The sequence below is a fragment of the Rhopalosiphum padi genome, chromosome 3 (assembly GCF_020882245.1).
Source record: "Rhopalosiphum padi isolate XX-2018 chromosome 3, ASM2088224v1, whole genome shotgun sequence".
NCBI classification, from domain to species: Eukaryota; Metazoa; Arthropoda; class Insecta; order Hemiptera; family Aphididae; genus Rhopalosiphum; species Rhopalosiphum padi.
The window spans coordinates 55,955,600-55,980,330 of record NC_083599.1 but is presented as its reverse complement, the minus strand read 5'-3'; the positions used below and the strand labels follow the sequence as shown (position 1 = coordinate 55,980,330).

General features: G+C 34.3%; 2 pseudogenes; both read left to right on the top strand.

The window, feature by feature from the left end:
* Positions 1–2,790: 2,790 nt before the first annotated feature.
* LOC132927621 (uncharacterized) lies at positions 2,791–4,557 on the top strand (annotated as a pseudogene).
* Positions 4,558–6,876: 2,319 nt separating this feature from the next.
* LOC132925213 (uncharacterized) lies at positions 6,877–7,455 on the top strand (annotated as a pseudogene).
* The last annotated feature ends 17,276 nt before the right edge of the window (positions 7,456–24,731 follow it).

Sequence of the window (24,731 nt, the reverse complement as noted above, 5' to 3'; positions counted from 1 at the left end):
TTGAATCGAATCAGTCTTTCAAAATTCGGCAACTCAATTACAGTTTGACCAACCAAAGTTAGGGAGTTCAAAACCACACATAACGGACTAATAGCGTTTTCGATTTGCATACTTTTTGCACTGAGCGCAAACCGTGTTCGATTACTAGTGCCGTCTTAGTGGATACTTATGGAACTAAATCACATTATCACAAATTTATCAATAATTATGTGGTAATAACGGACGAGATACGTTTAGTTTCCTCCGTTATTACTGATAGTTTGCGTGTTCGACGTATTAACGACAACGTAAAGACGTTTGGCTATTACGGCGCTAGTAATGCTAAAAGGAAAATACTCTATGTACTCCCGGGTTGTATAACATTTCGTGGGCAACCCTTTCGCCCAACCTTGTCGTGTCCATCCAGTCCTGTATATCTTAGTTTGTGCTAATTTTCTATTCATCATATAATTTATTATTCAGTGACCACCACAAATATTAGATTTTAATGAACTATGATATTATAAGTTATAACCTAATCCCTATATTGGGTAATTGAATTATATTTTATAATTTTTAATTTGTATGTCTTTATAGTGTGTACCTTTAGTCAGGGCAGTGGCAGCTATACATGCTGTTCAAGGGGAGTGGCGAAAATAAAACCAACTCTCCGCCACTCAATATCATTATTATATCTATAGTACATACATATAATTTAAAATATACATATGGATTATAGGTTTAGTATAAATGTATAATAATGTTTATATATTAATAATATTAGCACATTTAAACATTAATGTATTAAAAAAATATACATTACAATGATAAAATATTATGTAACCTGTTACAAGATAGAAGATATAGTTAGGTTTCTACATTTAAAGTTAAAAGTTAGATTGATAAATAAAATATGTTTCTATTTATTCATTCATTATAATACAATTAACACAATTTAAAAGTTTAATGTATTATATACCTATATAATAAATCACAGTAAAAAACTTGTTTATATAACAGTCTTTAAAACATTTGTCAATTATCTAACGTAACCGTCATACAATTAGTAGATAGTCTTCTTATGAAATAAGTGCATGTAACATAGGTATAGTAATGGTAATAGTAATATAAAATAGTAATATTGATAGTTATTAAATTATTAACTAAGTCAATGGTATTTATATAATATCAATATGATAGGTAATACAATTTAAAAACATGAAATTGAATTTAAAATGAAATAAAAAAATAATATATTAATTATTCTTTTATTAAAATGAATATGATGATCTTTAAGAAAAACTAATTATTTCCAAATTGTCATCAGATAAATTTTTTTAAGTAGGATAATGAATGAACCCAGCAAATGAAAATAACCTTTCAACTGGAGTAGAAGGACAGAGGTTATATTATATTATATTAATTTAATAAGCTATTAACATTGAATATTGATTATATAATCAATGATACTAGTGTATGTAAACAAAATCAGCTATTTAACCCCCCTCCTTCCGTTACAAGAGCATTTGATTACCACTGTAAATATACACATAGTTTCAGTTCTTTGTATATATTTTTTTATTAATTTGGTAATTTTTTTATTTTAGGTTTGCTGGTAATAAAACCGTTCTTAAAATCACAGTTCAGGTGTTTAAAGAACCATCCAACTTAAAAATAACTGCTAATGAACTTATTTTTTCGAACAGACTTATTAGATGAATTTAAGAGTATCTCATAACCTTTCCATTCGTATAATTATATCACATTTTGGTTTAAAATTAATGAAATAATAACAATTTATTATATTATAAATTATTATTCACCACTGTCAACTCATAAAAGTACTGCTATGAGTTTATATTTAATTATATATCATTTGATGGAAATTTATTTTTCATAACAATATAGTCTTATCGTTGTATTAAAATTATAAATATCTTTATAATTATAATAATATCCTTTATTTCGTTTTAGTAGGAAGTAATAATAGTAGTAACAGTGTCAGTGTGAAATGTGAATGAGGTCATTTCTGTTGTTGTACATGATTTAGTTATACGATTTAATGTATTATATTTTTTTTCAATGGCTCTTCAACCATATAATTTTGAACCTACAGTGGATGATCTAGGAACAGATATACAACCACAATATTTAAATAATTTATTTTTGGAAATAGATGTTAATGGACGATCAAAAGTGACTAACGAAATAATTGGTGTACGTGCGAAAAATGTTGCATTTTTAATAACGATATTGAGTGTGTTTGTTGTGCCGAATTTAAAAAAGTTACATCTTTACGATCGGGTAATAAGTGTATAACAGAGAGCGATTTGTTTAAAAAAATCGTTTTAGACGAAGACATACTTAATATTACGCGTCATCAAATTATCCTAAAAACAAATAATAAATCTAAAAAAAAATTACTTGGTATGTCAGTTTTATCAAATAGTTCATGGAGGTTCATTTGTTACACACAATATACACATTGGATTCATGGTCTTCATTGGGAAAAGGTAATACGATTATCATACATTTATTTTATATATTATACTGTCTATAACTAATAAGTAATAACTTACATAATATAAAGTATTTATTTATAAGACTTACCCTTATCAGGTGTATGAGTTGTTATTCCTGCTTGTGTTGTAAAAACTATTAGAGAGAAATACCCAGAAATGAATGGAGTCTATGTAATTGTGTATTAGTAAGCTCCATAATCATCCAGTAAGGACTGATGACACTCCAGTGAGAGAATTGAGAAGTATTCTTGGAGAACAATGTGTGAACCACAGCCCTACACCTTATTCTGCAAAAGTTTTGTACATGGAAGCCATTAAGAAGTAACAATTATTAGAATTACCAATTTGGTTATTTCATTTTCAGTTGTCCAGAAGGAGCATACAGCTACACCTATCTGCAAGCAACAAAAAGAATGCAACAAATAAGAAAATCATTATACCCTCCAACTCCAATGAATTTATTACACTTTCATCAACTTTTGGAAATGGATGAAAACAAACATTTTACTCTCACATTTCAAACACATCCAAATCTGTAAAAGTTTATATTATTCAATCAAAAAAATAAAAATATATATGATTATTTTAATTTACAGATTCTATCAGGGGCCATTAATGGTAAACGGAATGTTGGCTGGCTTAATATTTTGCAATAAAACTTTTATTCAGAGCATAGCGGTTGAATTACAAAATGTAACTTAAGATTATTTTTTTTTCTTATTTTTAAATATCTGTTATTAAAAGTTTTATACTATAGGTAACAGTGGCTGGATGCGATGGTACATTCAAGACTGTCCCAAAGACAACAGAAAATGATTACTACCAACTATTTACGTTTCAAATAGTGTACAAAAATGTTGTAAGTTCTTATCTATATTTAGCAACTATGAATCTGTTCACATGAAAATTGACGTTCATTTGTATTATAGAGCTATCCTCTGGTATATGCACTTTTAAATTGCAAGTGTGAAAGGATATGAGTATATACCGCATTATTTACATGGATCAAAGAATTTATACCCCTGCAATATGAAAACATGGTGATTACAGATTATGAAATTGGGCAAATTAATGCAATATATACTATATTTAGAGAAACAACTCACCAGGGCTGCTATTTTCATTATTGTCAGGTATGAGATTCATAAGAAGTATCAAGAATATAAAGAATATAATTAATACTAATACATTTAGGTGATTCTGCGATATGCCAGAAACAAGTCGGTCGGCGTTTACAATCTAGTGAAAATAAACCCTATTTCTGCTCGTGTTTTCCGGATGGTTCTTAACATTTCACCTATTATTAAACATATTGTAAAGAAATATCATAATGAATTTATTATTAAAATGTTCTACAGATACTTGCACTACAATATCTGCCGTCAGAAAGGATAGGTAGAGGTCCTTCGGTGGTTGATGGAGTTAATGCGATAATTCTATACATAGTGCAGTATGAAGATGTTGCTCTGGCGTTCCATCAATTTATTTATAATTATTTTATTCCCTTTTGGCTTCATACCATAACGCCTAAAAGATTGACCGTTTACAATAGAGATATAAAGACTAATAATTATTTAGAAAATTACCATGCTGTATTATTGAAAATTATAAGGCCTCATCCAAAAATATGGGAGTTTATTGGTAAGTTTTCATTTTAACTGAAGTCAATAGCCTTTGGCCTTTGTTAATCGTTCACATATTGTTTTTAATCTATAGACCAGTTGAGGTATTTAGAAAAAATGAGTTAAATAGAATTTAAACTGGCATCAAATAATCTGAAGGCAAGTTTCGATATGAAATTGTAAGAAAATAAACTATTAATTATTTTTTCAGTTTTTTAATTTTTTATTAAATTTAATATAATACCTAGATTCAGTTGGAACGTTCAGTGAACACAAGAGAATTGAATACCACGACAATTCGGCAGTTTATTGATGAGTTAGTCAACGATTACTCTGAAACAAGAATTATAACATTTTTAAGAAGAGCAGGCCATAGGATAGATGGATATATTACTCAATAAATTGGTACTTGGCCAAGTAATTTAAAATTTTAATCAAATAGGTTTTTTAGATTTTAATATTTATATTTTATATTTTATAGGGGAACCAGAACTTCTTTTACAAAATATTTAATATTTTTTAATATTTATGTGTGCACCATGTATATTATTATTATTCATTTATATTTTTTTTTACTATTTTTAAGTTAATTTGACATGTGGCTGATACTAATTCCAAAACATACAATTATACTATAACTTACTTGTTTGATATTAGACTCTTACATACTGTACAATTTATAATTATTTTGTTTAAATGTGATTTTGATTGTATTGACAGCAGTGTTGTATAGTATTTGAGTAAAAGTATTTAAACACTTTTTTAAATCTGTTAGTTACCAGCAACTAGTTACGATTGTTAATACAGTTAGTTCCACTTAATGTGATCACTGATTTATAGGAATCAAAATTGAAAATTCCAAACCAGTTCTTATGTTACTAATGTTAAATTAACCTTTTATTGGTCTATTGGAATCACCAATCATTTTTAAGAACATTCTAATCGTTTTAATGGTATTTCAAACTTTCAATAAAAGAAAACAAAAATTGTTTTGAAAAAGTTAAAAGGAACTATTTAAAAATATGTCGAAAACGATGTTTTTCAGTTTGAAATTTTAATTTCAGGCTAATATGAAAATGAAATTAGTAGATTCTCAAGTAGAATCAAAAAAATATAATTTTTTCTAATTTTAAACATATATATAAATATATTCATCAATAAAAAAAAAATGTTTTTTGGAATTAAACGGGTAATAGAATCAAGGAACATTTCTACTTTACCGGGCACCCCCTTTTTTGGTCATTTTTTTGGGAGACTTTGTCATATTTTTGACGAAAAAAATGATGGTAAAATCAGAATTTGGGGCACGAACTTACTTTCAAAGTTATAGCTAATTGAAGTTTTCAGTTTATACTATAATCCTTAAATACTCACTTTGCTTGAAATAATTCAAATTGAACTGCTGCGCAGTGGTAACTTTCCGATAAATTTAACCAAGTTCGAACCTCGGCCAGACAAACTTTTTTTTTTTTTACGAAACATAATTAAACAGAATAACTTTTTAATATGGCAATTTACAATTTTTTGAATTTTGTTGTATAAAATATTGACGTGTAGTTGCTCCCTACGCCTGCCGGCTCCGGTCGCCGAACTCGAGGTCCTGCGGACCTCTCGTTTGGGGGCTCAGCCCCCAAACCCCCCGAGGGATGAAAATAGTCCACCTAGGGGGGCAGGGAGAGTTGAGTAAGTGTAGACCTAAGCTAACATAATGGGTAACCTAACGGATGATCTAACCTATTGTTTGACATATATAGTAGTGCAACTTTGAAGTACTATTATTTTTATCTTAACGACATTTATTAACAATAACAAATAACAAATAATAAATGTATTTTGATCAAAAACAACTTAAATATAAGATTACAAAGATATCTAAAACCTAAACGTTTCAGTATTGCACTTGTTATATAAGAAACCAGTGTTTTTTCTAATATACAGTAGTCGCCGCTTATTGGACTCACTTTGGGACCCGACAATTTGAGTCAATTAACCCAATGAGTCAATAAGGCGAATGACTCAAAAAAATTTTAAGAATGCTTAAATTTAAAAAATTAAAAATTAAAAATATGTATTGAAATTCAAGGTATAAAAAATGTAAAAATCTAGCTATATAAAATAAAATAAAATTAATAAAATACACACATACATAATTAATAAAATTAATTAATTTTTTGATAAAAATACGTCTAATGTTGATTGGATTTTCGCTTCTTCGGCCAACTTCATAATCATATCTTCATAAGATTTATGTTTCTCGAATACGTCAAAATCGCCTCTTTGCTGAATCCCTCTACGTAAAATGTATGTACATATTTTCTTTATTTATCTAATTTTCAATTAACCTTCAATTCGACTCACAAATAATTGTGAGTCGAATAGACGAATTTTTTGCTGTGTGTTAGTATATGTGCGAATCGGGACCAACCGTTTTGAGTCTAATAGGCGAATGAGTCAATTAACCGTGAGTCCAATAAGCGGTGACCACTGTAATATATTAATACAATGAGTGTCAAAAGTTTAAATTTATATGATTTAAAAGAACTGTCTTTTCAAAACGAAGGATTGGCATTAATAGAAATGCTCCAGAAATTCGGTGTATTACATAATGCACCGAAATGCATAAGAGGACATAAAATGACTTTAACACGCGATGAAGCGTCTATGGATAAATTAAAATGAAAGTGCAGTTGAGGATGGCAAATCAAACCATCGTAGATTGGGCATCGTTCTGTAAGGAAGTTGTCTACGATTCCATGATTGTTCGTAAAGTTATGATTGGTGGTCATGGACATACCGTCGAAATCGACGAATCGAAATTTAGTAGACGGAAACACCATCGAGGCCACTGTGTCGAGGGACAATGGGTGTTCGGTGGTTAAGAGAAACAAGTAACTGCTTTATGGTTTCTGTCAAAAATCGTACCGCCGACACTCTATTAAAAATAATAAAAGATTGGGTGAAGCCTGGTACTACTATAATTTCGGATTGTTGGAAGGTATTTCTATAATAGTAAACTTGTAAAGACGGATTAACTTCTACTTACCTAATTTTAGGCTTATAACACGTTGAACAACGAAGGCTACGTTCACTTAACAGTGAATCAAAGCCTTCATTTCAAGGATGCCGATACAGGAGTTCACTCTAATACTATAGAGAGCTCATGGAGACACGCTAAAGCTTCCATATCTCAATACTGCCGAAAGAAAGAGTTTTACGCAAGTTATCTGGCCAAATAAATGTTTTTGAAAAAATGTCGGGCCTTTAAATTAGATGCTACAGCTGAATTTTTCAAACAGGCAGGAATTTTATACAAATTTGTACAGGCGACATAAATGAATTCGACGAGGGCGACGACAACAGTGACGATGACAACGCTCCGGGATATGCTTTTTTTAATTAATAAAACAATTTACATTTTAAAAATAAAAATAAATTAAAACAATTACCTAAACGCATCACACTAACACTTGACAATTATTAACAAAACATAAACTAACTGCTGACATAACCTCAATACTTCATTAACTAAATAATTTATTTAATTACCCAAATCTAAACCACAGATATATACTAATACTAATATCTGTGATCTAAACTAATTGATAGTTATCATTATCGCAATAACGGCCATAATCACAAGGTTACTAAAGGTTAGATTGGTCAATTTATTTACTACTGGTTAGCAGCTGCCCGATGCCCGTAATAAAATATTATTATTTATAATACTGATCATAAAAAAAGTGAAAAAAAATGCAAAAACTTTTTGTAACTGAATCAGTTTTGAACCAATGAGCCATCTCTAAAGGCGGGATCCCACGGCGCGTGGCTTGTGTAAATGTGGCGCGGCTCGTGTCTATCCGAGAATTGTCGGTTTTTGGTACCCCAGTCAAAGGAGCTTGTTGCTCGGCTCGCCAAACCGGCCTTACGCGCTCCCATGGACTAAAGAGGCTCGTGTGTAATTTTTCTTTAAATTTTTTCAGAGAATTTTATTTATTTATTTTTAAAAAACATGGAGTGGTCAAATGAACTCATTTTAGAACTTCTTGATCTGTACGAACAAGAACCATGTATCTGGAACCCAAAACACCCACATTATAAAATCCGTAATTCCGTACATGATTCGTGGGAATATATATTATCAAAAAATCTCAGTTCAACTTATTCAATAAGTGAGTTGAAGAAAAAGAAAGATTCATTGATGGCTACATTTAGAAAACTTGCAAACAATGTAAAAGCAAGTAAAAAAACGGGTTCGGGCTCAGAGGACATCTACAAACCTGACTGGCTTGCATACAAAGCAATGGCTAAGTTTCTTCATAGCGAGAATCAACCTAATACTACCAGAAATTCAGAGTTAAAATGTAATCAGATTAAATAAATAAAAATAATAATATACGAGTATTTATACACATATTTAATAATAATATACACATATGCCATATTAAATTTATTGAATATATAATATAATATTATATATTATATTAATATAAAAATTACAAAATTTATCTAATTTTAAAAATTGTTTTGCCACAAAACAGCACCATTTGTCATAAAATAGTTTGTAAATAATTCCCTGACTTCTTTCCCATCGCTCGGTGACCTACGGGGTATTCTACGAATAGGTAAGAACGAGCCTTCGTTATTATGGATTTGACGCCATGACCCTGGAATAATTTCACCTTCTTTTTCTGAGTTAAATGTTCTGTAATATATAAATATTACAGTTATAATAATCCAATAAATATATAAGGCAGATTTCCGATTGTAGGCTTACTTAGATAATGTGGAACCAGACGCAATAAACGAATTAAAATAAATGTTACAATTACGAACTATACGGAGATGATAAAATAGCAATCGACCAAACTAATATAAGTACCATATACTATCATTCAATCATATCAACGCGATGAAACCGCAATTAAAGAATTAAAATAAATACCACGATAATCAAATTATACAAAGATACTGGAACTAACACTACGACAATTAAATTTAAAATATAAATGTCAATCACATAATTACGGACAGACCAAATTATCTATATCAAAAATGCCGCAAATATACATTCAAAAGATCATCGAAGAACGCGTATAAAAACCACAACGCCCTCACAGCAGGTGTGCTGTGTAAAAATCTCACCAATACGACACACAAGCTCCAAGCAGAAACACCGCCAAAAGAACACGAAGAAATACTGAAGACACGCGAGAACAGCACAAGATTCGATTCCGCGTACTGAGACTTTTTTTATTATTAATTTCGTAACGTTGCGTTGGTTCCCCGTTTTCTAAGTATAAACCTAGATTGGTATATTGGCCTTATTACTTAAAACTTAAAAACGTTCGTATAATTATTTATACTGCCTGACATCCAATAACATATTAATACATTGTCCTATGATCCTAAATCCTAATTTTAATATTTATCCAACCCTTTCTAAATATCTTGCAACATTAATATACCAATATAGGTTATACTCGAGCCCAAACGACTCAGTATCTATCTTAATAAAGTAAATCGGATCGTATATAATAATGCTTATCGAATCACAACACCGAGACACCTAAACACATCCGTTGACGAAAAGGTAAGTGGAAATTTAACAAATATATATATATAAAATTAAATACGTAGCTTCATGTCGACCCAATAATATAATAGTAGCAGAATAAAATAATGTAGATAGGGTATTTGATTTCAATTATTTAACAACCAACTGCATTTAATTTCAAATCATACACAAACTTATTTCCCCTTTAATCTCTATTACTTGTTATCATTTCATTACTTTACCAATTCACCAATACATTTATATTCCCACATCATAGCCCCTTCTCTCTCTCTTTTTATTTATTGCCTTACTTATTCTTCCTTGACACCCGACATTAACGAAAATAAAATTATAATTGGCATATACTAAAGCCATAAGAACAATACTAAAGGTATTTTTATAATTAAAATATTCTGTTCCACTTTTGTTTGGAGATTGAATAACAATATGCTTCCCTTCAATTGCACCCAAGCAATGAGGTAAATTCCATTTAATAAAAAGTGCATCCAGTATCTTCTTTTTTTGGAGGATTTGCTTCATCTTCGTTATTAGATAAACAATTTTTTAAATACTTGCTGCACACGATAATATAATAAGCTGCAACATTGGTGATTTCTTCTTGGTTATCCATTATCAGTAAAAAATAAAACAGTACTAGTGTCGACGAGAGACTCGGAATGGATCGGTAAAGGTTCCCGGGTCTCTAAAAACGAGCCACGCGCCGTGGGATCCCGCCTTAACAGTTGTGCTGCGTTACCCACTGCACCACAATACAAATTTAAACATACTATGAAAACAAACACTATTTAACCGAAACTATGAAACTTCAATAGGCTGTAACTTCTAAACTAATAATCTGCCCAAATTTTTGTTTGCACCATCGATTTCTGCGTTAAAAAATCCGAAATTTTGGGTGCCCGGTAAAGTAGAAATATACCAGAATCAATGTAATCACATTAAGCGGAAAATAAGATTTGTAAATTGTATAATATTGTTTATTATAATTATGTTATATTAAATATTACTAAATTACTTACCAATTTTTGAATTTTTTAAGAATATCTTTACTCTTTTGTGACAGTCGAGTACTCGAGTGAGTCCGGTGTCGACAGAATACATTACAGATTATATAATAGTTTATTAGTTTTAAGCACGGTCTTAGAAGATAGGTTAGGTTTTCTAAGACCGTGGTTTTAAGTTTGTGATCATAGACAAAGAAAATTATATAATAGCAGGACCATGGATTTAGATAGTTCATGACAGGACGTAGAAATGAAATCAGTGCAATACATACTTAAAATGTGAAATTATTTTTTATATTTAGAAAAAAAATATTATGTTGGTGATGGCGATATTTCAAAATCATTGTACTCGAGGCTCTTATCATTCTTCGAACAACTGCCAGCCTCCGGGGACCCTCATACTGCAGATAATGCAAGGGAAATTGAGCGTGTTCAGCGCCGGTTCCTACGCTATGCTAGTCATATACTTAAGATACCTTGTGCGCCTCATAACTATACGCAGATTGCTATTCATTTGTGTATGGCCTCTTTGGCCGAACGTCGCCGTATCGCAGGTATTAAGTTCCTTGCGGGTCTATTAATATCGATTTTCCTGTCCTTCTCTCTCTTATCTGTTTTAAAGTTCCTTCTCGTGCATCTCGTTCCAAGGCCCTCTTCTATGTCCCACACGCCACCAACTATATGGTTAATGAACCTCTAAGACGCCTTACGTCGTCTGCCAATGCAGACCCTGCCTTTGACGATTTACTAAGTAATTCTTGTATATATTTATAGCATAAGCTTTTATAATTGTTTACAAATAACAAATCTTTTTTATTGTAACTTTTTCTGTTGGGTATCACAAATATGTAAAATGCAATGTAAAATCAAATTATATAGAATGTCGTTTACATAAAATAATATATGAATTTTATAGAATATTACACACGTACATTGATGATATTCATTTTCAAAATTATACAACACATTTCTTTGACCATCATGTGATGAGAGCATTTAAAGTAATGCTTGATAAAATAAACAATTTTGAAAATAATTTAGTTTTTGATATGTATTTTATTCCGTAAGTTTTAATATTTAATGTTTCCACTTAACTAGTTATACATAAATAATTAATATTGGGGGTGTAACGTCCCCTCTTCACCGGGCGTTCATCTCTCGAACCCTACGGATTTAAGTTCTGTTTATTTTTTCGAGGTCTCGGGGACTCGACCTCGGTGTGTAATATTAATACTAATAGATCAGGGTTACCTTATTGAAGTAAGCACATTGGTATAATATATATAAATTTATAATATAATATATGACAGATATATAAATATAAATGGGTTACCGACCCAGGTAGATGATGACGTGCCGTGAGTGTGGATCGTTGATGGGGCCGTCGGATCGTCGCGGAGTCGATATTGCTGTTGTCGTTGTTTCCTTGTCGCACACACTCTCCTAACACACCGCCTCGGTCATAATTATATACTCCGCTGCCGTGTGCCTAAACCCTTGGTCAGCAGTTAGCTGCGATCGCTATTCCTCACACTCAGCATATTAGGTAGCGGGTGCCCTACTTAAGGAATAATTTACGATGCCGATAGACGGCAATCGTTACTGCCGGTTCCCTCCCGGTAGTGGGCACGACAGTAGGCTCGGAGGATACGTCAAAAAAGAAGAAGACGGTAGAGGGGGTGAAGCCCAGTGCGGAAGTAGTGCCCAAGGTTGGGTCAGATGCTCTCAGTGCAAAGCTGAACATAGACCATCGACAGCCTCCAACCGCAACATAATTATTAGATTGGAGGAGGAGGAGGTTCCGTCACCCTTGATGGATCGTCAGTGGGGGAGGGCCATGTTCGACAAAAAATTGAGAGCAATGGTCAAGTCTATTAAGGAGAAAGGCGATCATGATTGTGGCTGTGGTTTGGCGGCTATAGGGGGAAGGTACAATGATTTTGCCTTTGGACTTAAACGGTTCGGAATGATAAGAGGTCACAAGTGTGAGGATCCATGCTAATAGACTAGTAATAGGATGTTACATCAAGATAGGATATGAGATTCACCCTATGAAAACATTTTTATCAGATCACAGAGGGGAATTCTTACGAAGGAGTTATGAACTACAGGGTATCACAGGATATAACACAAGGACCCTGCTTTCTATTAGATTCATGAACCCTATTAGAGACACGGCTATACTGCCTGTGGAAAGACTATACTCCAGGCTAAACATGTGGCACCTGCTGGGGTTAAGAAGTGGAAACGAGCCGGAATGTGGTAAGCTGGCACTTGAGGAAGCAGAACGAGTGGGACTAGAAAGGAAATGGGTAGTACGGTTCTTCATGACACCAAACTGCGTGGGTGAAGCAGGAGTAGACCACAACTCGAGGTTCGATACGTGGTTTAGGAAGGAATGGGATGGTAAATGGGCGAATATAGTGATAACCCGTGAGACAAAGGAAGTCCAGCCGAAATTGGGGCACTGGGTCCACCGGCTACGGGAAAAATCTATAGCTCTAGATGAGATGGCGATGCGTGACTTTAGAATGAACATTGTACGTACATGGGGCATAAAGGAGAGTAGGCTATTCGGCGATTGTTCCTATGAATGGCGGGAAATAGAGCGGGTGCTCTCTAGGTATCACGGGGATTCGTTGAACCCCGTGTTGGATAACGAAGATCTATGGCGTTTGGATGATGTCCCTGTGATGGTCAGAGGGTTATACCAGAGGTCACTGATGAGAGGAGGAGACTGGAGACCGAGAGTTCGAGAGACGAACGCCCGGTGAAGAGGGGACGAGACAGGGGACATGGTAAGAGCCTACACGTGGCGTCCCCTGCATCGCGATATATGACTCCAGACCAGGATAAAATATCGCGAACTAATCTTACCAACTCCGGTGCTAGAATGTATAGGCATTCAAAATCAAAAAGGCCCTTTTTAGGGCCACCCCCACCTGCAATTAACGTGATAACACAAAATATCGAAGGCTTTTCTGTGACTAAAGGTGAGCTTCTTGCTTCACTTTGTAAGTCACAGAGGTGCGACGTTTTATGTCTCCAAGAAACGCACCGGGATGAGGCCAGCATTAGGCCAAAACTACTGGGAATGAACCTTGTCATTGAATTACCACATTCACAATATGGAAGTGCAATATATACTAAACCAGAACTGGTGATCGAAAGCGTATCATATAGTCATAGCAGTCAGATAGAGATACTAACTATTGAAGTACGAAATTGTACAATTACTTCGGTGTACAAACCACCAAACATCGCGTTCGTTTTCGAAAAACCGGATAACTTTGACAACTGTAATATAAAGATAGTTTTGGGCGATTTCAACAGTCATAGTGTCACGTGGGGATACCAGGAAACGGATCAAAATGGAGAAAACGTTGAATCATGGGCTGAGGCTGAAGGCCTGTCTCTAGTTCACGATCCAAAACTTCCCTCATCCTTCAATAGTGGTCGGTGGAAGAAAAGTTACAATCCAGACCTAACTTTCGCTTAAACGATAAAATAGTCCCTCAAACCATAAAAATCGTATGTAACCCCATACCAAATACCCAACACCGAGGCTTGACATTAAGTATCACAGAAGTAGTAAGACCCCAAACCGTGCCATTTAAAAGATGATTTAATTTTAGAAAAGCTAAGTGGAAAGACTTTAGGGAAACTCTGAATAAGAAATACGTAACTTAGACCCAAAGCCGGAAAACTATGAGAAATTTGTAGAAAAAGTCAAGAAAACCTCAAGACTACATATTCCACGGGGATGTAGAGAACAGTATATAAGTGGAATGACGGAAGAAACCTGCGAAATAAATAAGAAATATGGAAAATCATTCACTGTAGACCCATTTAGCGAAGAAACAGTAACGCTAGGAGAAACCCTGATTAACCACCTATGTAAATATAGAAATTACAGGTGGCATGAACTCATTGAGGATACAGATATGACCAAAAACAGCAAAAAAGCATGGCGACTCATCAAGAGGCTAAGTGGAGACCCGGTTACACACACTAACGATATAAACGTAACAACTAATCAAGTAGCCACACAGCTACTCTTAAACGGAAAACCAGGGGCAAAAATCAAAAGAGAAATCATTAGAACCTTAGACACCGAGAAAAATAATTTCCAGCTTGATTTTACTTTTGATGAACTAAATGAGAGCCTGAAGGAGATGAAAAACGGAAAGGCACCTGGATTGGACGAAATAATGACAGTACAAATAAAAGAATTCAGCATAAAAGGTAAACAATGGTTACTAACTTTTCTAAACTCATGCCGCGATAAGGCCTTAGTACCCAAAATGTGGAGAAAGGCAAAAGTAGTGGCACTATCAAAACCAGGCAAAGATTACAAAAACCCAAAAAATTAGAGACCAATATCTTTGCTATGTCATACCTTTAAATTGTATGAACGTATCAAGTGCCAAGTCGAAAGAAAACTTATTCCTGAGCAAGCTGGTTTTAGGCCAGGCAAAAACTGTACAGGACAGGTATTAAACCTGTGCCAACATATAGAGGACGGCTACGAGAATAAAAAAGTAACAGGGGTGGTTTTTGTAGACCTATCCGCAGCGTACGATACGGTGGTGAATCATAATCTTCTACTTAGAAAGATATACGAATGTACAGATGACTGGCACTTTGTCTGAATAATATTCTCTATGCTACACAATCGACGTTTTACAGTTACACTAAATAAAAAATGGAGCAGATGGAGAAACCAGCGAAATAGATTACTCCAAGGTAGCGTACTAGCGCCTATGTTATTCAACATATACACCAACGATCAACCCATCATTAAAGAAACAAAACATTTCTTATATGCAGACGACTTAGCCCTAGCATTGCAGGACACAACCTTCGAAATAGTCGAACGTAAACTTACCAGATCACTTCAAGAATTAACAAACTATTACATAAAAAACCAACTAAGACCCAATCCAGATAAGACACAGATATGCAGCTTCTACCTCCAAAAACCGTTGGGAAATACAGAACACCCAGTTTACCTAGGGGTCACACTGGATAGAACTCTTACGTTCAAAGAACAGTGTAAGAAAACTAAAATGAAAGTTGAAGCAAGAAACAATCTAATACGGAAACTAGCAGGTAGCAAGTGGGGCGCAACTCCAAAGACGATCCGTACTACTGGACTAGCACTTTGTTTCTCCGCTGATAAGTATGCTAGCCCAGTATGGAACCAATCTAAACATTCAAAACATGTTGACACGGCCCTCAACGAGACTTATAGGATAATAACCGGATGTCTTAAGCCAACGCCACTTAAATATATATATATATCTATTAGTAGGGATAGCTCCACCAAGAATACGAAGATATGTGGCCACATGCATGGAGAGAACCAAACAAACAATGGATCAAAGACACCCCATGCATGGCTACTCAGAACCCCAAAGGAGACTTAAATCCCGAAGAAGCTTTATTGCTAATTCAACCACGATCCAAGATCCACCGGAACAACACAGAATACTAAAATGGAGAGAAGAGCTACAATGTGAAAAACCTGTCCCGTTTGCTGAGCACCTACCATATGGAGGAAACCAAACATGGACTATACGGAAGACATTAAATAGGTTGAGAACTGGAGTAGCAAAAATAAAAGCAAACATGATGAAATGGGGATACCAGAAAGAACTGGACATACTATGTGAATGTGGCGAAGACCTTTCAGATGACCACTTACTACAGTGCACACTAGCCCCGCCAGGATGCACGACCGACGACTTGGCTTTATGTATTTATGTATTAATGTAATAGCATATAGCTCTAGCACCGGACACGATAAGAAGATTAATATTTATACATGCTTTGTATTTTACAGAGAGCAAATAAATAAAAAAAATAATATAATAATTACTGATATGGATCAAGACATAATTTTTAATGATATTTGGGAAAAGAATTATGATTATATTGAAACATTAATAATAGGAGCAGTAACAATCCAAAATAAACATTCTAACTTCAAGGACTCAACTGTAACTACAATAAAACAAAATTAATCAATGATTTACCTTTTTTTTTTCTGGTTGCTTTCACTTTTTGACCTCCCCTAAGGACCGAAAATTCTCCCCGTGTGCCTTGAAATTTGATTCGTTAGTAAAATCAATTGGTTATAGTATGCTAAATTCGCAATGTTTGAGATTACGTAATATTACCGCCCCCCCGCACCGCAGATAACTTCCCCGCCATAAACCACCTTAAATAATGGTTTGCAGAGAACAGAAAAAATTTCTAAATTAGCTTATAAAGTACGCTGTGTCTCAAGAGATGAGGAGTAATCCCAATATGGTGTACCTACTCCAATGGTTAGACGATCTAAAAAATGGCAATTGCGAATTTTTTATAAATTATTCTAATTGAATAGTTCCAGTTCACTGGTTATTCAACTGACCATATTTTTTAAAATTAAACTTCTTTACAGAGGGTACAAGAAAAAAAAGTTGAACATTTTTAAGTGCATATTTGACATATTTATCATTAAAGATTTTTAATTTTTAATATGGCATTAGAATATTTAAATGTGAATGCGGAAATGGTACCACACATCGGTGTACCTATAACAGGAGATGGTGCCTGTTTATTCAATTCGCTGTCCTATATTATGTACGGCACCGAGAAAATGATCCTAGAAGTACGCAAGCTTCTTGTGAGCCACGTAACAAAAATTTGGACGATTTTCCAGCACATGAGATATTTCTTAAAATAGCTAAAATTGTAAAGTGTATTATTCTTATTTTATTCCAATACACACCTAATATCAGTTGCATGACTGAAAGAAGTTTCACTTTATCTGTGCGTACTTGTTATATGCACAGTTATTTTCATTTATAAAATGTATAATTATACCAACTGTTAACCGATATGGCAAATTTTTTTCCGGATTAATTTTTTATCTCATTATTTCATTGTGCTACTTATCAAAATATTTATTCCATTTTGTACACTGTTTGATTTATCAAAATGTATTATTACATATAAACAATCTTATTATATAGTCAATCCTTTATCACTATCACTATTGTTTTTTGACATTTTATACATGTTATACGCTATTTCGTCGTATGGGAGATTTTCAAAATTTTCGGCGACAAAATCGGATGATATATTTTTCGAGTTCAGTATTAATTCGAAGTCCTTAGGTAAACCATGGATAACATACGCGGTTGGCTCAAACATTTATTTAATTACATCATTTATAATGTCACCACCCAAATTGAAATGATTTGTCGTTATTGGATGTGTAAAAGAGAGAGGACAGACATTCATAACATAACAGTCACAATTATTAGTTTCACGAATAATACTTTTATTTTAGGTTGGAGTATTTTTATTGTTTGATCTGTGAAAGGGAGAAGATGACACTTATTATCATTGTACTAACGCTGGGGAATAGAGTCCGGCGTCTAGGACGTCTAATGCGTATTATACGTGTTTTATTTTCTAGACGTCTCAGACGTTTCGGTTGAGTGAGAGGACACAGGTGGGTGTTCTGGCAGGTGAGCTGGACCCGCATCCAACAAAGCATTTAAACGGCTGCTGGGTGCGATTATAAGGCGTCCGCAGACAACGACCCCCACCCCATCCACCGAAGACATCGGCAGATACGGGACAGAGCACGATATCACTATCTCGAATCCCCCCCCACCTAGTCTTGTGTTGTTCTGACGATGTACTTTGTTTTATTTTATTACAATTGTTTTTTTTTTATTTAAACTTATATTTTCAAAATTTTTTTCTACTGTTTTTAGCCCCTAAGGAAATAATTTTTTCCGGTTCATTGTTATTCAATTATGTACACTTTCTTCGTATATTAATTAATATAATATATATAATTAATCAATTGTTACAAATTAATAACGACTTATAAAATCGTTAAAATATTTACAAATATTGCGTATGGCAAGAGAGAATAGGTCGTTGATTTGCATCATTATTACAATATTATTATAAAATATAAGATACACATGTTAAAATTCAAAATATGATCCAAACTTCAATTTCCCGTCAATATACTCATATGTATTAGTAGGTAGATTCAGAGAAAAAAGTTTACTAAGAAAATCAATTGAAATATCATTAGGTACATTTTAATTATTTATTTTTTGATTTTTAAAAAAACTTATCAAGAGATGTTGCATATGTAACATAAATAAAAAAGCACCAAATTCTCATGAATGTTGCCGGTGGCCACCGATTAATTTTGAATTTAAAATACACACATATACATATACACATATATTTAAAATATTATATGTGCATGTGTCATAGGCATAGGCGTACGCATGGGGGATGCCGGGTATGACATTAAATATGTGGCCAACGTATTTTATCCACGGTTAATAGAAAAGAAAATACTGCCAGTTATTCTATTTTTGGACGGTCATGTGTCCTATCTGACATATCATTTTAACATGTTTTGTAAGGATAAAGGGATTGATATTATATATATTTTCCCAAACTTACTCACATACAACAGCCTTTAGATGTTCCTATTTTTGGACCCCTCAAAACAGAATGGGCAAAGGAAGTTCATGATTAACGAATGAAGTCCCAAGATTCATTAAGCAAGTATGAATTTGCTCCTCTGCTAAATCAAGTCATAAATACCAGGCTAACCAAAGAAACAGTAAAAAATGGATTTCGCACAACAGGGTTGTTTCCATGGGATTCGAGTGCAATTTATTATTCCAAGTGTTTCACAAAAGAAATAGAAAATGAAGTTGAACTAGAAGTAGAACCAGTCACAATGTCGAGCGAAACGAAGATAATATAAGAGGACCGTGAGTTCATTGATTTTATTAATAAGAACTGTATGCGATAATTTCGAGATTGAGAGTTTTAGTTGCTAAACTGTCCATCATGCAAGCAGATATCGATACTGGGGACGTTGGGGAGGCAGGTTTACAATAGCCTCAGATATAGCCGTTGGCGATCTGAGAGAAAAACCCTTCACGGAGTCAGTAGTACAGCAAACAGACGTCTTCTCAGTGGCTAAATTATCTGATACAGAATTATTCAATGCTGCGAAATTAGTCAAACATGCTTTAGTATTTAACAAAGTCAATTCTAAGACTACATCAAATGTGCTCCTTCTTGCCCATCATCTCCAAGAACCTGGGAACAGAAATCTTCTCTTTATCAAAGCAGGAACATGGGTACCACCAACGGCACCAACACAAGAGTGTGATATAAAATTTCAAGAGCAAATTTTTGCTATCAAATTTATAAGAGCATATTTAAAATATACTGAATCGCTAAGGTTTAAGTTTTCAGTTTCATCTCCAGATCAAATTTTTAAAATTTTAGTTAATGTTTGGCAACCTTTATTTTTCTCTAAAACATCATTCATTTTTTCTTGAACCATTTTTCCCACTGTACCGGGTACTTGATTCAATTTTAAAAAACGTTATCAATTATTTTTATGGCATCCAACAGTGGTATATTTTTCCCTCAAGACTATAGTCATTATGTCAGGATTAAATCCAAAATTAAATTTAATAAATATTAAATTTGCCGCTAGGCTGTGGTCAGCAAAATAATTTTTTGCATTTTTTTTAATAAAAATTGCCTCTTCTGTGTCCAAAGAACAATGAATTTCAAAATGTCATGGTTTTCGCAATAATAACATGCAGCTTTTACCCACGATCACCTTGATAGGTTCCTGAGGAAATGAAAGATCAGGTATTTAAATATAATCACACAAGAAGGCGCTTTCTAAAATATTTTTTTACATTAGAAATTACTTTATTCATTTTTGAATAGTGTCCACAATTTTTTTCTGCTATATGGCGAAGCTCATGAACAATACTGAATAACTTTAGGATAAAAAATGTTGATTGCATTTTCACTTTTTACCATATAAGGAGCCGCGTCACTTAAATATAACAAGACGTCCTTATATCGCACTCCTTCAGGCCACAAAATATATATAGTCGTCAAATAACTTTGCAACAGTCGAGTTAATAGTTTTAGGCAGTACTTTGAAGTTTAATAAAAATGTTTGACCTAGAGTATCCGTTTAGAGATTACCAATAATGACGTTTGAAGAAAGAGCCAAACCCAACATCCCAAACAGCCTGTCCAAATGCCTCAACAACGAGCCACTAAATATCCACAACACACAACAATTTGTCAAAGACACTAATTTATACAAAACGATCTAACCTTTATACACCATGTAGCTTTAAATTTTTACTGTAGTTATCTATTTTTTTTAATCAATCTATCTTTCTTGAACTGTTATTAATACTCTCTTAACTTTTACACCAGTTCGCGTTCAATACCCGTCGTGCGCACACTGTTTGCTCTCCGTCTGTGTTATTTATTCCGTATATTGGTCTTATGTACCAATTTATACTTAATTTTATTTTAAACTCCGTGTTAACTAGCATAGATTAAGTATGTAAAAAAAAAAAATTGCTAGCTTCAATATTATCGTCATAATCGTTATTTTAATAAATAATAATAGCTCGTCGTCGTGCCTATACGTTCGCTATATCTACAACAACTTGCGTGGTCTTATCGTACGCCGTTACGGCGGCAGTTGACCTTGACTTTATCGCAATAAAATTATGCCGCAAACCACATCCAAAAATAATAACACTAATTTAGACATCGATAAATGTAACGATAATACCAATCTACAGCCTGCTCGCCTAAACAAAGTTTCAACTTCTGTCAACACAAATCACTCAGAACCAACTCAAAGATGACAAACCAACACAGGTGGTCATTCGAAATCTCCATCCGACCACGTCCACAGAACTAATCAAATCGGAGCTCGAGTCACGCTTATTTGAGGTCCGCCAAGTAACAAATGTATTACATAAAATCAATAAAAACCCACTTCCGTTATTTTTTGTGGACCTCGAACCAACAATACAGTCAAATGACATTTACAATCTGACATCTCTTATCCACACCAAAATAAAAGTGCAAGAACCTTACAAATCAAAAACCATATATAAGCCAGTGTATCAACTGTCAGGAGTACGGTCACACAAAATCGTACTGCGGTTATCTAGCTCGCTGTGTCCGTTGCGGTGCCCTCCACTCCTCGTCGGCCTGTCCAAATCCACGGGACGCTGCTCCAAGATGCGCCCTCTGCTTCGGTGATCACCCCTCAAATTATAAAGGATGTTCTGTTTACAAGGATCTGCAACAACGCAACAAACCAAAAAAGAGTAATCTCCTATCGGATAATACTAGTCATAAGAAAAATGTACAGGTTAGTCAACAAGTGGTAACTCCCTCAACACATTTACCAGACTCATTCCAAACCTACGCTCAAGCTACCTCCGGTTCTAACCATAATAACTCAATCCCTCTCCTGTATCAGATATAAACAAGTTCCTTGACGAGTTCAAATTACTAATAAATCCACTAATCGCCCTACTCACCCAAGTTATCTCAAAACTTCTAGAAAAAAATTAATGTCTTCATACACAAGCAACTCCCTTCTTATCCTTCTATTCAACTCAAATGGTCTTAAAAATCACTCAAATGAACTCCAGTTAGTTCTCCAGGAGAAGCGTATCGATATTGCTTTAATATCCGAAACGCATTTTACAAAATACGCTCACATCCCTATACCTTGTTATCAACTCCTAAAAACAAATCACCCAGATAACTCCGCCCACGGTGGTGCTGCAATTTATATTAAATCTTCTTTGTCTTTTCAAAACCTTCCAAATTTTTGTCAACCACATTTACAGTCTTGTGCTGTCTTACTTCATCTCAACAACATTCCAACAACTTTAGCAGCAATTTATTCCCCTCCGAGACATAATATTAACATTCAAAACTATATTGATTATTTTAGCACTTTTAGTCACAATTTCATAATAGGTGGTGACTTCAATGCTTAACACCTCAGTTGGGGCTGTCGTACAAACAACCCAAGAGGTATCGTTCTCTACAATTTTATAAATCTTAAAGGCTACAAAATCCTCGCGCCCCCCAGACCTACATATTGGCCCACCTCCTTACGCATAAAACCGGACATACTAAACATATTTGTATCCAACACACCCCATAACCTATTCAGCCAGACTACCAATCTCTTAGAACCCTGTTCAGATCACTCTGCAGTACTCCTGACTGTCAGTGCCTGTCCTCCAATCCGGCCTTCTCTTCCAAAACTCTTTCTCCATTCAACTGATAGGCTTAAATTCCATAACTTAGTGGATCAAAACATAAAACTAAAAGTTAGTCTTAAATCCCCCCAAGAAATCGATCTAGCCATAAACAACCTAACAAATGTAATCCAATCTGCAGTATGGGCTTCTGGTCCTACTAAAATGCAGTGTCCAAATATTACTCCTTCACTTCCTGAACATATTCGTATCCTCATACCTATCAAGCGCAGAGCAAGGGCCGCCTACCAACGTTCACGCCTCCCATCCAACAAACGCATATATAACAATCTATCTAACTCGTTGAAAAAAATACTTGCTAAACATAAAAACCAATCCTTTTTTAACTATCTCTCCAACTTATCACCTAATAATGGCAGTCTCTGGACAGCTTCCAAAAGTTTATTAAAATACAAACCTTCGCTCGTTCCCATAATCAATCCCCACGGTGGTTTTGCAACAACCGACCCTGAAAAAGCCGATATGTTTAAAGAACACCTTTCTGAAACTTTCACGCCTCACTCGGATATACAAATACCTATACATACAGACATAGTAAATCGTTATCTAGATATCCCCCTTCCTATCTCTCCCGCAGTTAAGCATTTCTCTCCTGGCGACGTTAAATTTGCAATTCAAAAACACAGCCTCAAAAAATCCCCGGGGTTTGATCTGATAACCGCAGAAGTGGCCAGGTCCCTCCCCAAAAGAGCCATTGTTCTTCTCACAGTTATATATAACGCGTGTCTAAGATTGTCATACTTTCCTATGCTTTGGAAATTCTCTGGTTACAATTCTAGTTCCAAAACCAAATAAGCCTCCTGACATAACCTCCTCCTACCGACCAATAAGTTTACTCCCTTTCTTCGGCAAAATTTTAGAAAGATTAATTCTTAAAAGAATTCTTCCATTCATTTCTTCTAGTTCCATATTGCCAAACACTCAATTTGGGTTTCGTACCGCTCACTCTTCAATACACCAACTGCACAGATTAGTCGACGCTATCTCATTCTCTCTTGAAAAAAAAAGTTATTGCTCTTGCGTCTTCTTGGATATATCCCAAGCTTTTGACAGGGTATGGCACGAAGGACTGTTATTTAAAATTAAGCCCCTGTTACATCCAATCTATTACTTATTAATCAAATCCTACCTCATGGATCGTTACTTTCAGGTTAGAGTCGGTACATCCCATTCCGGTTTAGCAAAGATCAGTGCAGGTGTTCCACAGGGGGGCATCCTTTCCCCTGTATTATTTAACATCTACGCTGCCGATCAACCCACCTCTCCGTTCACAACTGTGGCGGAATATGCCGATGACAAGGCTATTATTTCAATCCATGATAATCCCCTCACATAGCTTCACTCAATCTTCAACTCCACCTTGACCTCATGGCTGATTGGTATAAAAAATGGCGGGTCAAAGTCAATCAATCCAAATCACTTCACACAACTTTTACTCTTCGACTTCCTCCATATCCTATGGTGTCTCTAGACAATATTCAAATCCCTTCATCACAATCGGCTAAATACTTAGGTCTGACAATTGACCGTCGTCTCACGTGGTCACAACATTAAAATAAAAAGAATTGCCTTAAATGCACGACTCCGATTCCTCAAAAATCTAATCTCAAAAAATAAACACACTCCATTAAATACTAAACTCTTAATTTACAAATCCTTGTTTAAGCCTATGTGGACCTATGGTCTTCAGCTCTGGGGCAATGCCAAAAAATCCAACACTAACAAATTCAAACCTTCCAAAATAACTTCCTTCGTAAAATCACAAATTCTCCTCCTTATATCTCAAACCTAACCTTACACACCGATCTCAAAATTAAAACAGTCCATGAAGAAGCAATAACTTTTTACAA